General features: G+C 37.7%; 1 long non-coding RNA gene across 2 annotated transcripts; it reads left to right on the forward strand.

The window, feature by feature from the left end:
* The first annotated feature begins 13824 nt into the window (after nt 1-13824).
* LOC145629246 (uncharacterized) lies at nt 13825-18888 on the forward strand. 2 transcript variants are annotated; one of them, XR_014111625.1, is made up of 5 exons: nt 13825-14339; nt 14547-15757; nt 16385-16462; nt 16574-16640; nt 17992-18888. It is a non-coding gene; the product is annotated as an uncharacterized LOC145629246 (long non-coding RNA). The 2 variants fall into 2 exon arrangements; XR_014111626.1 differs by having other exon boundaries at nt 18221-18888.
* Nucleotides 18889-19252: the final 364 nt, after the last annotated feature.

Genomic DNA, 19252 nt, shown 5'->3' on the forward strand with positions numbered 1-19252 from the left:
AGGAATCATAACAACAACCTAAACATGATTTCTACATCATAATAATAATAATAAATCAATTAAAGCACTTACTTGGATGCCTCGTACATCTTTCTAATAACAAAATATACGTGTTAGTAAATTCAAGGAAAATAATAAACAAACAATTAAATTAAATAATTGAAATAGAGATTTGGGACCAAACCCTCAGAAATTAAAACCTTTCACGTCTAGGGCGAAGGCAACTTCGAACTTGGCTAGGTGTGTCTAGTGCTAATGTATGAGGAATTGTGTTTGTGAAAAGCTAGTCTAGAAAGAGAGAGAGAATCAAGAAATTCTTGATGAGAGTTGGTGATTGTAGATTGTAGATGAATGAAAACGGAGTTTTTAGAAGGCTATTTATAGAGAAAATCAGCCAAAAAGATAAAATAAAAAAAAATAAAAAAAAAAAAAAAAAAACAAATCAGAGTTCTGACGCAAATAAAACTTGATTAGCGCCGACGCTGGCAATTAACGCCAGGCGCTAATGACTGGCGTTTGGCGCTAATTAAATTTCTAACGCATTTTCTAAAATCAGATAGCAGTTAACCGTACAGGAGGATAAAATCGTATTTTCCTCAAAAACATTCTTTTATTCTGAATAAAACTCTAAAAAGTCAACAAAAGTCAATTTATCAATGCTAATTGAATTAGGAATGAAAAGAACCTTCTAGAAGAATCTAGAAGACTAAAACCATTCCTAATTGCATTAGGAATAATAAATTCATATTAGGCCGTCCCCTAGATTATTGGGCCGCATATAAGGCTCAAACCGGGCCCAGTTTAGTAATTTGGTCATAACTTCCTCATTATTCATCGGAATTGGGCTTTTAATATATCCTTGGAAAGCTCTTTTCAAGCCCCATCCAACTACACTACTATTGGACCCATATCATGGACCAACCAAACTAGATTGGCTGTTTTCTTAAAATAGGTTTTCAAAAACAGAGAGAAGAGAAAAGAAATTAAAACTATCCGCAACACTAGACATTCCACACTTTCACTTCATTCGATTACGATTCGACGTGAAAGGTACTCATCACCGGGTTTGGTTTTGGGGAGACACTGATGAATCACATTTATATAGGATTTATAGGCACGTTTATGCTAAGTTTATAGTTGCTTTTTAGGTCTTTTAGTCGCTTTTTAGGTCGTAAATACATAAGTTGTTTGTTTTGTACTCTATTACGCTCCGTTTTTGTTTTTCTTAATGTTTCAGGTGATTTGATAGACATTTGGACGCTTTCGTAGTGTTTGGAGTTGATTTGGATGATATTTGGATGGAAGCCGATGAATTGAGTTTATTAATTGGAGATCCCATGTTTGTAGATGTTGATTTTGATTAATATGTGCATGAGACATGAATATAGCATTCACAAGGGTCGTTATGTACTTTACGGAAATGAATTTGAGTTAGAAACGAAGTTAAACGATGTTTTACAAAGTGGCAAAACTGACCTTTGTCCACTCTTTTCATCATAACTTGAGTTATACAAATCGGATTGATGCGATTCAAATTGCGTTGGAAACTAGACTTAAAGAATCCTTCTAGAACAGAAGTTATAGGCGTTTGAATCCAAGTGATGCTGTCAGCCACCCGCGGGATAATTGTTGCGCCCCTGTCCCGCGACCACTCGACACCAGCAGGTGCTGCTGCCAGGCCGCGGCCACCAGCCTGCGCCCGCAGGTCTGGTCGAGCAGCCTTGAAGCCTCGAGTAGTGATATATCCATTTTATATAATGTTTTACCCCCGTCCCTTGGTCGTTATTAGTAGTGTTTTTGGCTCTTCCGAGCCACATTTATTACTAATTTGTGTGTTCTAGTGTTTTCGTAGTTTTAGTTGTATTTTACAGGAAATTGCACTCTTGGAGCATTTTCCCGGGCTTTATGGATCAACTACGGAAGCTAGAAGGACACGACCACTTTTAGAGCCCAGGATCGGTGAGAGCCGGTGATTAAGGGCTCGGTAATTGGGATCCCGAGGCATTTGGACCAAGTATTCAAGACCCGAGGAGGAAATCTAGATTGGGCCGAGAAATCAAGCCCAATCGAAGTCCAAACCTCAAAGGGAAGTAAGCGCCCGATCGGGCAACCTCTAGCATGATCGGGCGCGGTAAGACCAAGGTGTTGTGCGTGCTATAGCGCGCCCGATCGGGCGACGCTGATGGGAAGGAACGCGAAGAAAAAGGCGCGCCCGATCGGGCGGCCCTTCGCCCGATCGGGCGCGCGTTTTTAAAAAACCTGATTAGTTTAGCCTTAGTTTTTGTTTTAGAAAACGTTTAAGTACGATTTTGTACGGATTATTAGATTACCTTCTTTCTTAGACTTTCTCTCTCTACTTAGAATTTTTCTCTCTCTTAATTCTTCTCTCAACTTTTGTTCTTAATTGTTTCCATTAATTCCAGATTTCTTTTTGGTAACAATTTCTTTCCTTTTAATTTCAGCTATTTTACTTGTTTCCTTGCTTATGCTTTTACTTGATTATTTGATTAGTTTAGTTATGATGATGCGTGAGTAGTTTCATTCTAGGGTTTATGGGGATCCATAATTAATATGAGGGATAGTTTGTTATTATTGATTATTGATATTGCATGATAATTTCTTATTGAATTGTTTCAATTCTTTGCAATTAGATTATGAATCGAGCAGATTTAATTTGATTGTGAATGTTTAGCGATATTGAATTGATGAATCGAGCAGATGTTAATTTAATATTAAAGGCTATTTTCAATAGGAACTTAGATCTAGTAAATTGCGAGAGCCTGTTAGATCTATGTTTATTAATAAATTGCGAGAGCCTGTTAATCATGTTATTTGTGCATTGTTAATTATTAATTACTTCGTTTTATCCCGGAATATTAATTATTGGTGAACCTGTGACCCTAGGCTTCCTTATTATTGTTTCTTTTCTCCCTAAACTTATTCTTCGTAGTATAGAATTTATTCCCAAAAAAATATTGGTTACTTAGATAATTTAGATTATAATAAATAATTAGGAGTAAAAAGACTTGTTTCCCTATGGAGTTAGACCCTACTTCCCTATCTACATTAGTTAGAGGATTTAGGTATTATTTTTTATTAGGGGATACGACTTTACCCTGTCAAAATTTGGCGCCGTTGCCGGGGAGACGGTTCTATTTTTGTTTTCTGATTATATTTTTGTAGTCTAGATTATCCCCTTTTTGCCTCAGAGAACGTTAGTTCTTTGAGGCAATTCTCATATTTGTCTTTAGTTCTTTGTCTATGCTCAGGTGTTCTAGATCAGGTTACATCCCTTTCGACCCTGAGATCGAGCGTTCTTTTCATAGGCAAAGGAAACTCTATATACAAATTCTGGCGGGTTCTGAGGAGGACAACGGTCGAAGAGATCCTCCCCCTAATTCTAGTGACACAGATAATCCTTCAGATTCAGAATCAGAGATGACGGCCCAGAAGAAACTCAGTGACTACTCGCAACCGAAGCTCACAGACATCCCGCACCTTACTCCCACTCCGGCTCTAGATGGAGTTCAATTTGAGATCAAGCCCCAATTTATCACTATGATAGAGAGGAAGCAGTTCAGCGGAGCTAAGGGTGAAGATCCTAATCTTCACATTGCAGATTTCTGCCAATATTGTAACACCATTAGACAAGTCGGGGTCACGTAAGACCAAATCAAGGAGATTCTTTTTCCTTTTTCATTATGTGGCAAAGCTAAATTATGGTTTAATGGTTTGAATAGAACTGCACTTGGTATTACTGACTGGGAAACTCTTGCTTTGAATTTCTATAATAAATATTATCCTGCAGAGAGAACAGCAGTGCTAAGGAGTGCTATTCAGAACTTCGCTCAAGAGGCCGGTGAAACGTTATATGAGGCTTGGTAGAGGTTCAAGGATCTACACAGAGAGTGTCCCCACCACAATCTAGCACAATGGCAATTGATCCAAGCATTCTATAATGGACTTGGAAATTCTTCTAGATCAGTGCTAGATTCGGGAGCTAGTGGGAGGTTCATGAATTTAAATGTGGACGATGCAGGACAGGTTATCGAAGATATGGCAATACACAATTCCCAATATGGGAATCCGAGAGGGTTTGCAAATAAAGGAAAACATAGTGTCGATTCCGTATCCTTTTTGCAAGCTCAATTAACATCTATTTGCCAAAAATTAGATAATCTTACTGCTGCTCCTAACTCTGTAGCTAATGTTTCTGCTGTTGCTAACCATGAAGTTTTTTGTGAAAATTGTGGAATTGTAGGTCATTAGGAGCAAGATTGTATGAGCTCTATGGAACAAGTTAATGCCTTTCAAACCTATAGGCAGAATAACCCCTATTCCAATTCCTACAATGTCGGTTATAAAAATCATCCTTATCTTTCATACCGGAGGACCAATGTACAAAATCCTCCACCTCCACAACAGCCACAACAGCAAACCCATCCACAGCAAAAATATTATCATCCAAATTATGGCCAGAAAAGCCAAGCATCACCCTCATCATCTTCCGACCCTGCCATGACAGAAATTAGAGCAATGCTTGCCAACATTCAAAAGCATATGGAGATTAGGGATGCGCAAATTGATTCTATCCTAGCCCATAATAAAATCATGGACAATCAAATAGCACAACTTTCATCTACCCTACAATCCCGTCAGCAGGGAGCTCTACCATCACAACCTATCCATCCTACAGATCATGCCAATGCAATCACTCTAAGGAGTGGTTCACATTATGATGGACCTCCTATGCCAAAGGAAGATAGACCAGTTCCTGATCTAGATTCCTTTACACCAAACGCTAATCCTGCTAGCCCTGCAGGGCTACAAATAGATACTAACCCTACTAATGTTTCTGTGCAGGGTAAATCGCAGGATAAGGGAGGAGATGTGCAGAGCCCAGTTATCAAGCTTCCATTCCCTAATAGACGTCTAAAGAGTAAGCTTGATAAACAATTCGGTAAGTTTTTAGAGGTTGTGAAAAACCTGCAGGTAACAGTTCCTTTTACTGACTTAATCACTCAAGTTCCTGCTTATGTTAAATTTATGAAAGACATTCTGACTAGAAAAAGGGCCTTTAATGAAGTAGAAACTGTAGCTTTCACAGAAGAGTGTAGCGCTTTATTGCAAAACAAATCCCCTCCTAAATTAAAGGATCCCGGTAGTTTTTCTATCCCTTGTCATATTGGGAATGTTTTTTATTGATAAAGATTTGTGTGATTTAGGTGCTAGTGTCAATGTCATGTCATCGTCTGTCTGCGCTAAACTTAATATGGGAGAATTAAAAGTTACTAATATAACTTTGCAAATGGCAGATCGTTCGGTAAAATACACCTTAAGTATTTTAGAGGACGTACCTGTCAGAGTTGGTAAATTTTTTATTCCTGTTGATTTTGTTGTCTTAGACATGGCAGAGGACACACAAATACCCATTATATTAGGTAGGCCTTTTCTCCATACTGCAGGAGCGATCATTGATGTTAAAAATGGTAAACTAACCCTTTCTGTAGGTGACGATAATGTTACTTTTAATTTAGGGAAGGTTTTGAAAGGGCCTATGCTAGAGGAAAATTGTTGTTATATTGATATAATTGATATAATGGATGATATTTGTGATGATAGCTTGCCACAGGTTCTTGCGAAGGATCCCTTAGAGGAAGTTCTCTGCGGGAATCTATCTAGCGACAATGCAAGCGTTTGGGGTAATGAGGTACAAAATATTGAAAAGGCTCTTTCCTTAGAAGAGTTAAGCCCCGAGGAAACATTGAAGGTAGTAAATTTAGTTCAGGAATCAAAACCTGCAGAGGTCAAGAAACCTGAGCTAAAACCTCTCCCTTCTCATTTAAAATATGTTTTTCTAGATGAACAGGAACTACACCCCGTGATCATCAGTACTGCACTTACTGACCTACAATCTTCCCAACTTCTAGGGGTTCTCAAACCCTATAAGAAGGCTATAGGGTACAGTATTGATGATCTCAAGGGTATTAGCCCTGACTTTTGTATACACAGGATACATCTAGAGGAAAATTACAAACCCTGCATTCAACCCCAACGAAGATTAAATCCAAACATGCATGAAGTAGTTAAGAAGGAGGTGATGAAATTACTTGATGCAGGTATTATCTATCCTATTTCTGACTCCAAGTGGGTAAGTCTTGTGCAGGTAGTGCCAAAGAAGGGTGGGATGACTGTGATAACAAATGAAAAGAATGAATTAATTCCAACTAGAACTGTAACAGGGTGGCGTATGTGCATAGACTATCGTAGATTAAATATCGCCACTAAAAAGGATCACTTCCCTCTTCCCTTTATAGATCAAATGCTTGAGAGGTTAGCCAATCATAAATTCTTTTGCTATTTGGATGGGTATTAGGGATTTTTCCGAATTCCGATTCACCCTGAAGATCAGGAAAAGACTACTTTTACATGCCCTTATGGCACTTTTGCTTATCGTAGAATGCCCTTTGGTCTATGTAATGCACCCGCTACCTTTCAACGTTGTATGATGAGCATTTTTTCTGATTTCATAGAGTCTATTATGGAGGTCTTTATGGATGATTTTAGCGTATATGGTTCTTCATTTGATTCATGCTTAATTAATCTCGCTAAAATTTTGAAAAGATGTGAAGAGTGCAACTTGGTTCTTAATTGGGAAAAATGTCACTTTATGGTGACAGAGGGAGTAGTCCTAGGTCATATTGTATCTGATAAGGGCATACAAGTAGACAAAGCTAAAATATCAGTGATTGAGCAATTACCTCCCCCAGTTAATGTTAAGGGAGTTAGAAGTTTCTTGGGTCATGCGGGGTTTTATCGCCGTTTGATCAAAGATTTTTCTAAAATTGCTAAGCCACTGGCACAGCTTTTGCTCAAGGATTCCCCATTTATTTTTACTGACGAGTGTCTTGAGGCTTTCAACAGGATTAAGCAGGCTTTGATATCGGCACCCATCATATGTGCTCCCGATTGGAACCTTCCTTTCGAGATCATGTGTGATGCAAGTGACTTTGCGCTAGGAGCCGTGCTCGGACAGAGGAAGGACAAAGTTTTGCATGCTATTTATTATGCTAGCAAAACTTTGGATGAAGCCCAAGTCAATTATGCCACTACAGAAAAGGAGTTTCTTGCTGTTATTTATGCTTTAGAAAAATTTAGATCATATCTTGTTGGTTCTAAAGTTATTGTTTTTACTGATCATGCAGCATTGAAATATTTGATAGCTAAGGCGGAATCAAAGCCAAGGCTACTCCGGTGGGTTCTCTTGCTCCAAGATTTCAACATAGAAATAAAAGATAAAAAAGGAGCAGAGAACGTAGTGGCAGACCACTTGTCACGTATCAGGTATGATGAGGGTAAGGATTCTTTACCTATAAATGATTCTTTCCCTGATGACAACCTATATGCAGTTGTAGAGCAACACCCATGGTATGCGGATTTTGCTAATTATTTAGTGGGTGGTACTCTACCTCCTGACTTGTCCTACCAACAGAAAAAGAAATTCCTTTCTGATGTTAAACATTATTTTTGGGATGATCCTTTTTTGTTTCGTGAGTGTGCAGATGGATTATTTCGCAGGTGTGTTCCCGAATGGGATGCTCATGGAGTTCTTACCGCCTGTCATACCTCACCTTATGGAGGACATCACGGCCCCACTAAAAAGATTAGTGAGTCAGGCTTCTATTGGCCTACTATGTTCAAGGATGCTAACACTTTTGTGCAGGCTTGTGACTCTTGCCAGAGGAATGGCAACATTTCGCGGAGGCATGAGATGCCCCAAACCGGGATTCTTGAAGTAGAAATATTCGATGTTTGGGGCATTGATTACATGGGGTCGTTCCCATCTTCCAATGGGAATTGCTACATACTTGTAGTCGTCGATTATGTGTCTAAGTGGGTTGAGGCCATAGCTTCACCAACAAACGATGCCAAGGTAGTCACCAAGCTCTTCAAGAAGACCATATTTCCGAGGTTTGGCGTTCCGCGGGCTATCATTAGTGATGGAGGTACCCACTTCCATGAAAGACAACTGGATAACCTCCTTAAGAAGTATGGCGTATATCATAGAACCGGGCTTAGTTACCACCCTCAAACTAGCGATCAAGTTGAGGTCTCTAATAGAGAAATCAAGGCGATCCTAGAAAAGGTAGTAGCCAAGTCAAGGAAAGATTGGAGTATGAAGCTCGATGACACACTTTGGGCATACCGAACAGCATTCAAGACACCAATTGGTACTTCACCTTATAGATTAGTTTATGGTAAGGCATGTCATCTTCCCGTGGAATTAGAGTACAAAGCTTTTTGGGCGATCAAGGAGCTTAACATGGACTCTAAGGTCGCGGGTAAGAAAAGACTCCTCCAACTCAATGAGTTAGATGAGTTTAGATTGTCAGCATATGATAGTGCGCGAATCTACAAGGAGAAGACCAAGAAGTGGCATGACAAGAGGATCTTACCAAGAGAGTTTGCACCAGGTGATAAGGTTCTTCTCTTCAATTCTAGATTAAAGATTTTCCCAGGAAAGTTGAAGTCTAGGTGGTCCGGTCCCTTCACTGTCACAAGGGTAAACAAATTTGGCTCGGTAGAGTTGGTCAATGACAAGGGTGAAGAGTTTAAGGTAAATGGCCAACGAATGAAGGTGTATCATGAGGGCGCTTCTAGTAGAGAAGTAGAGGAAACCTTCGTAACTCCATTTCCAACCTGAGCATCAAGGTGGTAAGAGGGTCATGCGGGACTTAGATAAACCAGCGCTTTGCGGGAGGCAACCCGTATTTCTTGCTTTCTAGGCTAGTTTTTCTTTTTATTTATTTTTATTTTTATTTTAGAGAGGCGAGGAGAGTGAAATTTTACCGTTTATAAGTGTTTTTGTACAGGTATAGGTTTAAGAGGTCGAAAGACTTAGAAGAAATTTGAAGACGAAGAAAAAGCTAAGGAATGCTGACCGGGCACGGGCCCGATCGGGCGGAGCTCGCCCGATCGGGCGCGCAAGCATGGTAAATTCCAGTCTTAAATTCGCCCGATCGGGCGTGGCTGCCCGATCGGGCGCGCACCCCGATCGGGCGCGCAAGTGCGGTTAGACAGTCGAGCAAATTTCGCCCGATCGGGCGAGGTTGCCCGATCGGGCGCAAATCGAGTGAAGGAAAAGATATGTCGGGCGAAGCTTGCCCGATCGGGCGCACAACTGAGTTTTTGGGAATCAAGATTATCCGCCTGATCGGGCGAGGCTTGCCCGATCGGGCGCGCCTATTTTGGTCGTCCCCTTTAAACTTCTCCTCTTCTTTCTTTCCTTACTTTCTTCTTATTTCATCTTCTTCTCCATTACTTTCTCTCTCTAAAACCCCCATTTTTACATTTTTCAAGATCTTCTCCAATCCTTCCTTCAAAACTCAAAAATTTTTACATATTTCTAATCCTTTCATCTTTCTCTACAATCTACACCAAATTTCTACAATTTTCTCTCAATTTTCTCTAAACCCTAAGAGAGAGAAACTATTCAATTCCTATATTTTCTAATCTCATGGCTTTCAAGAGATCTAGAACGGTAAGGGGGAAGGCTCAAGGCAACAAGAGGCGATAATTGACCCGGATTTGCAAATTCCAGGATGGGAGAGGGTGGTCATCACCACCCAAGAGCAAAAACAAAGGATGCTCAACCTCATCACGAGGCAGGTAATTCCCACTCGTTTCATTCATCACCCTACCCTTATTAGATTAGGAATTGATAAGCATGTAGAAAAACTATTCAAGGGAGTTGGCATGAGCGGTATCTTTAACATGCATTACGATACTTATGATTATTTAACCTTAGAATTCGTTTCTAGTTTTAATGTCATAAAATCAAATGCTTTAATTTCTCATGTTCAATTTTGATTATTCAATAATGATATTAGATTGACATTGAAAGAATTTGGTAAAATTTTTGAGTTGAAATCGGATAGACCCCTTGAACCGCCCCAAGACAACATTGTCGTTGTCTATCAATCCCTTACGGGGGATCCCAATTTGAACCTCCAACATGCTAAAGGCACTTGGATACAACATCCCGTACCAAAGATTTGGCAACGGTTTATTGGCCTTACCATTTTTGGAAGGCATGAACCCGCCAATGTTAGGCGGGATGAGCTTGAATTTCTAGGGTCATACATGATCCCTAGGAGTGAAAAGCTCAATATAGTCCATAAAATGGCCAACCACTTCCAATGGGTGGCCAATGCGGCCGAGGCGGGTAGGTCTAGGGTACCCATTTACTTTGGTGGCCTAGTTACACATATAGCGGTCAAACACCTTAGCTTTGTCCCTAACGATGACAGTAAGGTAGCCGGCCCAACTATTATGGACCTACCCTATCTAGGTGGCCTTAATTGGATTAATGTCATGGGAGAGGAGACTTGGTGGGTGATTCAACGGGAATCGGGTAGGAGGGATAATGCTTTCACTTTACCCCACCCCACCTTGACCAAATTTGAGAAGGGGAAGCCTTCTTACACTTTCGAGCTTAACGGTCAAGGTGAGGTGCAACCACCTCACCCTTCACCTCAACCTCATCACTCTCCCATTGACCACTCACCTCCTCACCATTCACCACATTATCCACCACCTCAACCCTTTACATACGATATTCCCACTTCCTCTACCAATTACAACATAGACCCCAACGCCCCTTATGACTTCTCGGCTTTTAGGAGCCAATTAGATAGGATTGAGACGGGGCAAGGGAGAGTTGAGGGTTTGGTTAGGGATTTGGATACTAGAGTAGGGTCTCTAGATAGAAGGGTAGGTTATGTGGAGAGGAACCTAGGGAGGAGTTTATACCCCATGTATGATGACTACGCCCGTCGGGGGGCTATTCCCCCCGATTCACTTGTCCCTGATTGGTTCCAATATCCGCAGGGTGGATATACGAACCCAAGTGCCTTTGGTACCTATGTCGACTACTCATCGATCCATGGTTATAGGACCGATGTACCTTTTGGTGGGCTTGGGGGGAATGTAGACCCTAACTACTTTGCAGGTGGTTCGGATTATGGAGGTGGTGGCTCTAGCCATGGAAGAGGCGGTTCTAGCCACGGAGGGGGCTATTCGAGGATGGATGAGGATGCGGAGTAGGCTCCACTCCCAAGTCAATGAGGGCATTGCTTGATTTGGCTTGGGGGGGTGTTCTTTCACTTGGTAATTCTCTTCCTTTTCTCTTTTTATTTGCTTTCTAGTATAGTTTTTATTTGCTTTCCTAGTGTAGTTTTTATTGCTTTCTTATATATGAAAAATAAAAAAAATTGAAAAAAAAAAAATTCAAAAATACGTTCCAATGAATTATGAATCATACTTCCCTGTGCCCCATACTTGAGAAAATTTGTTTTGATTCTTGGTTATTGATAATGAGCATTGTGGATTTGTTAGACATTATTTGAAGTTTAATTGCTTGGATTCCTAAACATGAGTCAATTTTGCCAACTATTTGTGAATATAGTGCTTGACTAGTTGATTTGGTTAGGAAATGTGTGATAGTTCCATAATTCCTGGTATGTCAATGAATTTGAGTATTGATTTGCAACTATGAGTAGTGTTTCATGACTTATTATTATGCACATGATGAGGACGAAGGCGTTCATTCTTTTAGGTAGCCTTCAGAGTATTAGATACATTTGTTCCCTTCTTGTTACCCATGTTGTTGCTTGTGCCCCTTTTATTGTTTATTTAGCCACATTACAAGCCTACATGAGCCCCATTGGTTACTAGTCCCAAGCTTGGCTTGGGGGAGCTATTAGTTGGTGAGGTGAGGGAGTTGTGGTGTGCATATTATTTGCACAATGTAGGAATAAAAGAACAATTATTGTTCTTTGATTTTTGATTGGAAAATATTGATATTGTGTTTCAAAGTTGAATTTTCCAATATGAGTTAAAAAGAAAAAAAAAGAGCAAAAGAAAAAAAAAAGTTTTATTAATGTTCAAATGTTCTATTTGAAGGTTGTTCAAAGAAAAAGCAAAAAAAAAAAAGAAGAAAAAAAATTCAAGTAGAAAAAAAAAAAAAGAATGAGTTCAAAGTTTGTTTTTCACTCAAAGTTCTACATTATCATATTTTTATGAGTGATTATTGTGAGTGTTGGGATTGTTTATGATGATTAAAGTTGTATTTGGTGGTTTTTGTTGGAGTTAGTTATGTTAATGGAGATGTATGATCATCATTTATTTTGATCATGAGTTTATTAGGATTTGGCTCCCTTAATGCATAGCTTTTCTCTCACATAATCCCAAATTTATCCTACCTTTACCCTAGCCTTACATTACAAGCTTTAAAGACCTTCTGACCTTGTGCATAGAAGTTATGTAAATGTGAAAGTGTTGTTTATCAATGCAAGTTATGACTTGGCATATTTCGAGTCGACTAGTAGGATGAGCGTTCATTGTTTTTATACACACGAGAGTGTGAGTTGGGAGGGCATTGTTCACAATAAAGGGGTTGGTTGGAGAGCGATCGAGTACATCTTTTACTCGCCACATAAATGAGAGTTGAGTGTGTGAGCACTAGTCTTGAATTCTATATGCTCTTGTGGTTTGCTCTATTTGACAATTGTTGGGGAGGAAGGGTGATTAGATGAATAAGATTGATTGATGTTGAAGCATGTTCATTAGATTTTCCTCGAATCGTTGGTGCTTGATTTGATTATTGGGGTGAAGTATGTTTTGTATGTTCATTGATGAGCTCTTTGCTTAGGGACAAGCAAATGTTTGGCTTGGGGGAGTTTGATATGTCCATTTTATATAATGTTTTACCCCTGTCCCTTGGTCATTATTAGTAGTGTTTTTTGCTCTTCCGGGCCACTTTTATTACTAATTTGTGTGTTCTAGTGTTTTCGTAGTTTTAGTTTTATTTTACAGGAAATTGCACTCTTGGAGCATTTTCCCGGGCTTTATGGATCAACTACGGAAGCTAGAAGGACACGACCACTTTTGGAGCCCAGGATCGGTGAGAGCCGGTGATTAAGGGCTCGGTAATTGGGATCCCGAGGCATTTGGACCAAGTATTCAAGACCCGAGGAGGAAATCCGGATTGGGCCGAGAAATCAAACCCAATCGAAGTCCAAACCTCAAAGGGAAGCAAGCGCCCGATCGGGCAACCTCTAGCACGATCGGGCGCGGTAAGACCAAGGTGTTGTGCGTGCTATAGCGCGCCCGATCGTGCGAGCCTCTAGCACGATTGGGCGACGCTGATGGGAAGGAACGCGAAGAAAAAGGCGCGCCCGATCGGGCGGCCCTTCGCCCGATCGGGCGCGCGTTTTTAAGAGACCTGATTAGTTTAGCCTTAGTTTTTGTTTTAGAAAACGTTTAAGTACGATTTTGTACGGATTATTAGATTACCTTCTTTCTTAGACTTTCTCTCTCTACTTAGAATTTTTCTCTCTCTTAATTCTTCTCTCAACTTTTGTTCTTAATTGTTTCCATTAATTCCAGATTTCTTTTTGGTAACAATTTCTTTCCTTTTAATTTCAGCTATTTTACTTGTTTCCTTGCTTATGCTTTTACTTGATTATTTGATTAGTTTAGTTATGATGATGCGTGAGTAGTTTCATTCTAGGGTTTATGGGGATCCATAATTAATATGATCGCACTACTACAAAACGAGTGTTTTCTCGACGCTGGACCTTCGACGCTGGATAAGGAGCATCAACTTGTATATATACTATGCGTGTATTTGAGATGCTTTTTAGGGTCGAACTTAATCAGTGACTCCAAAAAGCGTCGAGAACAACAACACGTGCCCACACGTGAATAAAAACCACGATTGAAGAATTTGGGGAAATAATAAACGGCTTATTCCCTCTTTTCTCAAAAAAATAAAAAATAAACGGATGAACATACACACAAACCCTAACTATTCTCTCTCTTTCATTCAGGGTGTAAACCTACTCTCATAAATCCATGGATTTATTTTATTCAGATCTTTGTTCCTCCACTAATCAATTTTGTATGAGGTTTTCTATATCAGTTTCAAATTCAGATGTTCGACTTTATTTGAATCAATTTCGAATCGAGGTACATTAATTTCAAGTTTAGATCTTCGTCCCACTCTAACTTAGTTTTGAATAAGGTACTTCAATTGAAAATTCAGTTCTTCGCACGAAATAGCAAAGAATTTCAATTAAAAGAAAGGTGTGTAGAACTCAAATGGAAAATTCTTTCCATGCTACGAATCCAAAACGCTGGCAATCCTCCTGATGAAGTGATTGTTCCCCAAACCGCTCTCTTTGAATCAATTTCACATTCAGGTTTATCAATTTCAGATCCAGATCTTCGTCTACAATTGAAACAGTTTCGTCGCTCCTAGTGCCGATAATACTAAGGTACATCCTTTCTATATAGATTCAAATTTTTTTTTACAGTTTTTGTGGATTTTTTTTTATTTATATTTTTTCATAATGTTAAAAAGTTGTAGTCATTTATGAGTTTGATTGATGAACAATAGAGATAATTGTTATTTTTTTAAAATATTTTTTTTTGTGCTACTATTTTAATTTAGTTTGAAAAATTAGCCTCTTGTTATTTTGTAGTTGAAGCACAATTTTGATAAGCTAGTGGTGTTTGAAGAACAATTTTGCCGAGGTGTCTTCTTTTCTTCAATTCTTATTTGTTTATTGGTTTTCTTATATTTATTACCAGAATTCTAAGATTTTGTTTCTGTGAGCTTACATTGCTAGAAATTAATGGAAGCTTGTAGTTTGATAAATTAGTTGTATGTATAGATAAATTGTGTGAGAAGTGGTATTATTTAGCTTATTTGATCTTGGTGGCATAGTTATTTGGGATAAGAAAATGACTCAACTTCATTAAAGAACAATATATCATCGAATTTGGTGGTGTAGTAGAGTACTCGCTGTAAGTTCCTAACTCAATTTATAAAAGTTTATTGTAGAAGATTTATATGTTGGATTAATTGTACTTATTAATTGAATTAATATTAGTTTTGATTTAATCGCCTGAATCTAGACTGTTGGGCTGCTTAAATAAGGATTCAATGTGACTGTTTTTCATATGGTTAGTGGTTTAGTGTTGATTGATATAATAAAGGGTTGCTAAATTTCTATGATTGAAATTGGGATTGTGTCTGAAACCGTCATCACCAATTGGCTATGCTAATATTTCTACTACTTCCCGTTTCATTGCTAAGATTATTCGTTCTAATGGGGTAGAGCAGCAGGTATACTTTGATTGGTTTCCGCAATAGGTGATTAGTTTGGCAGAATCTTATTGTATATGACTGATATTTAAAATTCAATATGCTTACTGACCACTCTAATATTCTTTATATAAAGAGCTATTTCTCTAAATTAATTAAATAAGTGTAATAATGGTTTTGCTTTTGTTGCGTAGCTTATTAAATTTAATAGGCTATTAAGTAGTAATATGTGAAATTGATATGAAACTTTGAATTCTATTTTGTTGCTTTGATGTGATTTGTTATCGGTGATTTCTCAACTTAGTTGAGATGAGTTCATTTTTCTAGGTAAGAAGAGTTCTTGATGTTAATGTAATTAACTGCAACTTTCCCTCTCTTATCCCCCTAGCTTCCGTCTCCATTAAAAAGAAATGTATCTTTTGCATATGTTCATTGCAGTTTTCATGAACTTTGATTCTGATTTCTCCGAATTGTTTAATATGCTTCTGCATAATGTACTACCGATGTTGAGTTTCTTGCAGATTGTGAACCATAGGAATATCAAAGTCATAGTTTCGTCACTAATAGAGATATTGACGTTCTTGGGTAGGTAATGTTTTGAAGCATAAGTGTCTTTTTCTTGTTTTGACATTTCATTATGGTGGTAAAATATTCTACTTTCAACTTACTCTAGTGTTGAATACTATTCACTTTAATTGCCTTGGATGATGATATACTTTGTTACTTATTTGTCTTTTTTTTTTTAAAAAAAAAAAAATTCCTTTTTTTTTTGGTATTGTTGGTTTCTTATGCATATGAATACTCTCATATGAATACTCTCATTATGAGTTTATGACAAAAGGGGTGAATTTAAGTAATTGCCTTAAAGCCTTATGTCTGGCTTCTCTGTGAATCATTGTTACTGGTATTTTTATTACTATTTCAAATTCTGTCATTAATTTAAATAACTGAATACATGTTTTTTTCTTCTTATTAAAGCAATTTAAATAGGTAACTTGCTATTGGCATTTAATTACTAGTTTCCATTGTGTGCTTATTTGTTTTCCAACAATGCTTAATTCTCTTTATTGAGGAGCTTTGGACCCTACTTTTTCCCTGGAACAAATTTTTTTTAAGGTCAAAGAAGAAGTTGTTAGCCGCATTCTATCGTTGGTTGGCTGGTATAACAGACAATTTTCTTAAAAAGATTTGATTGTTTTTAATGCTATGCAGGGATTTGGAGGCTTTGGCTACAAAATATGAGCTTAGGGAGGAAGAGAGAGGTTTCTATATAGTGGTATACTGCTATAGGTATATATTCTTCAAAGTCTAAAAAGTTAATGGCTTTTTTTTCCTCTTTGGTTTGCAAGTCTGAGCATTTTGTCAAAATTTGAACTTTGTTTTTCTCCCTCTTGGAAGCAGATTAAGAAACCATAATTGTGGCTTTCGACAACTAGACGTGTAACGTGAATAGTCAAGAAGAAAAAAGGTACTTTACCAAAGGCTTATTGCTTATGAATTTTTTAGGGGGTTTGTAATTAAATTAATATTGGCTCCATCTTGTTGCCATAGCTTAAGCCGAGTGCAGTGCCTTTAGTTTCTGAGCTTTGGACTGTGGTAAGCAAAGGAACCCATGCTTGTCTCGGCTCATTATCTACGTTACCCTTAAACTGAATACTAAGCTGAAATCCATAACTGAATCCAGCTCTGAATTTCAGAGATGAATTTCAGAGCTGAATTCAGAGCTGAATTTCAGAGCTGAATTCAGAGCTGAATTTCAGAGCTGAATTCAGAGCTGAATTTCAGAGCTGAATTCAGAGCTGAATTTCAGAGCTGAATTCAGAGCTGAATTTCAGATCTGAAGTTCAGAACTGAATTTCAGATCTGAAAATCAGATTTGATACATTTATACTTAAGTCGTTGCTTAGCAGAGTAATCTGATTTCAATATGTGTTTGATCTTTCATATAATCAAGTTCACTCTTGAGTTCTTGTATGCTTAAAGCTTATCTACAATTGGTGAACGAAATGGCTATTTTAAGTTGTTAATAATCTGATAGGATTATTGTGCTTCAAACGCATCTGAATGCACACAAATTATATCTGATGTGTTAGTATATTATGGTATTAATTCAATTCATGTTGTTAATCAAATTGGTAGAATTTTGGTTCTATCTGATGGGTTTTTGTATCTAGTTGATCTGCAATTGTTACAACCTGTGAAAAAGTTAGGGATTCTAAAGGGTGTTAATGTTTTTGCTAGAAGGGTTTGTAGTACTGAATCTGAAAATTCTAATTGGATCAATGAACAGGGAGTTAGTAGTAGTGTAGGTGGGAGGCTTATGAAAAAGTTAGGTGGCGGGGTTAGATCGGATGGGGCGAGGGTTAAGGAATTCAATTCTAGGGGAGTGGATAATGATGGTACCTACCTTTTTGTGGTGGCAATGAGGAAGAAAGAAGTGTTCATTGAGCTGAATTCAGGCAGTAGTAAGCATGATCGAGAGGTCGATGGGAAACGTGGGTTGTTCGTGGTTTTGAAGGAAATGTCGTGTATTGATGGTGTGAAGAGTATGGCTTGGCTTGATGATTCATTGATTTTAGGGACTAATAATGCTTATAGTTTGATGTCCTGTATTACAGGGCATGTTGATTTGATATTTTCACTGGCTGTAACAATTGCAGATCAATTGCTGAGTTGGTGGTACCCTGGTATTTGGTAATTCTGGTATTTGATTGCAGATCAACTAGATACAAAAACCCATCCGGTAATTCTGGTATTTACAATTCATGTTGTTCTGCCTGACACGGCTGCTATTCCTTGTCTCAAATTGTTGTCAAAAGATAAGAAGGTGCTTCTACTAGTTGATAATGCGGGCATTGTAGTGGATAATCATGGACAGCCCGTTGGTGGTACCCTGGTATTTGGTTGTGCTCCTCGTTCGATTGATGAGTTATCTTCGTATGTGGTGATTGCTAGTAATGGAAAGATGGAATTATAAGCTTGTGTGTGTGTATAAGCCTATATTGTGTAATGTACTAATTTATACTTTGTATTTTTTTTTTTTTGAAGATTGGAAAAAGCAATGTAGCTGCAACAAGAGAATAGACCGGGACACTTGAGCATCAAAACAAGCGACTACATCGTCTATAACGCCATCATCTATCTATTTTGGTTATTAGTCTTAATTATATTAGTGATGTATTTATTTAGGGACAAGCTACTATAATATGCGACGTTTTTTTTAAAAAAAAAAAATTAATTGTGTTGATGTTTTCGTTTATAAATTTGGTAATTTAATCAATAACGTACTCTTATTATTGTTGATTAATTATTGATTTTTTTTTTATCTGATCTAGATATAAGAATATTTGTTTACTTTAATTTAAATGTTATTAATTCAATTTATGATAAATTTAAATAACAATAATGTATGTATGATGGTGATAATTTAATAAAAGGAAAAAAAATAATAAAAAAAAAAGCTTAAAAAAAATTTCTAGACGCTTTTTGATGTCTAAATAATTTGCATATTTTTCACATTTTAAAAGTTTTCCGCCATACCATAGTCTGACACGAATAAACGCAAGACAACAAAAAGCGTCGCTAAATTTGAGTATGTGGACATGTAAAAGCGTCACTAAAAAAGTACACAAAGTTGGGAAAATGCGCAAAATTAGTATTTTCCGACACTTCGTATATTAGTTTAGACACAAAAAAGCGTCGAAATTCTCGACGCTTTTTTGTGTCCCTAAAAATTCTCGACTCACGGATTCTCGACGCTTTTTAGCAGCGTCGAGAAATTTTTTTTCGACGCTTTTTAGCGTCGAAAAAAGACCTAAAAAGCGTCCAAAAAACACGCTTTTTGTAGTAGTATGAAGGGATAGTTTGTTATTATTGATTATTGATATTGCATGATAATTTCTTATTGAATTATTCTTTGCAATTAGATTATGAATCGAGCAGATGTAATTTGATTGTGAATGTTTAGCGATATTGAATTGATGAATCGAGCAGATGTCAATTTAATATTAAAGGTTATTTTCAATAGGAACTTAGATCTAGTAAATTGCGAGAGCCTGTTAGATCTATGTTGATTAATAA

This window comes from Chenopodium album, chromosome 4, assembly GCF_948465745.1.
Source record: "Chenopodium album chromosome 4, dcCheAlbu1.1, whole genome shotgun sequence".
In the NCBI taxonomy this organism is placed as follows: Eukaryota; Viridiplantae; Streptophyta; class Magnoliopsida; order Caryophyllales; family Amaranthaceae; genus Chenopodium; species Chenopodium album.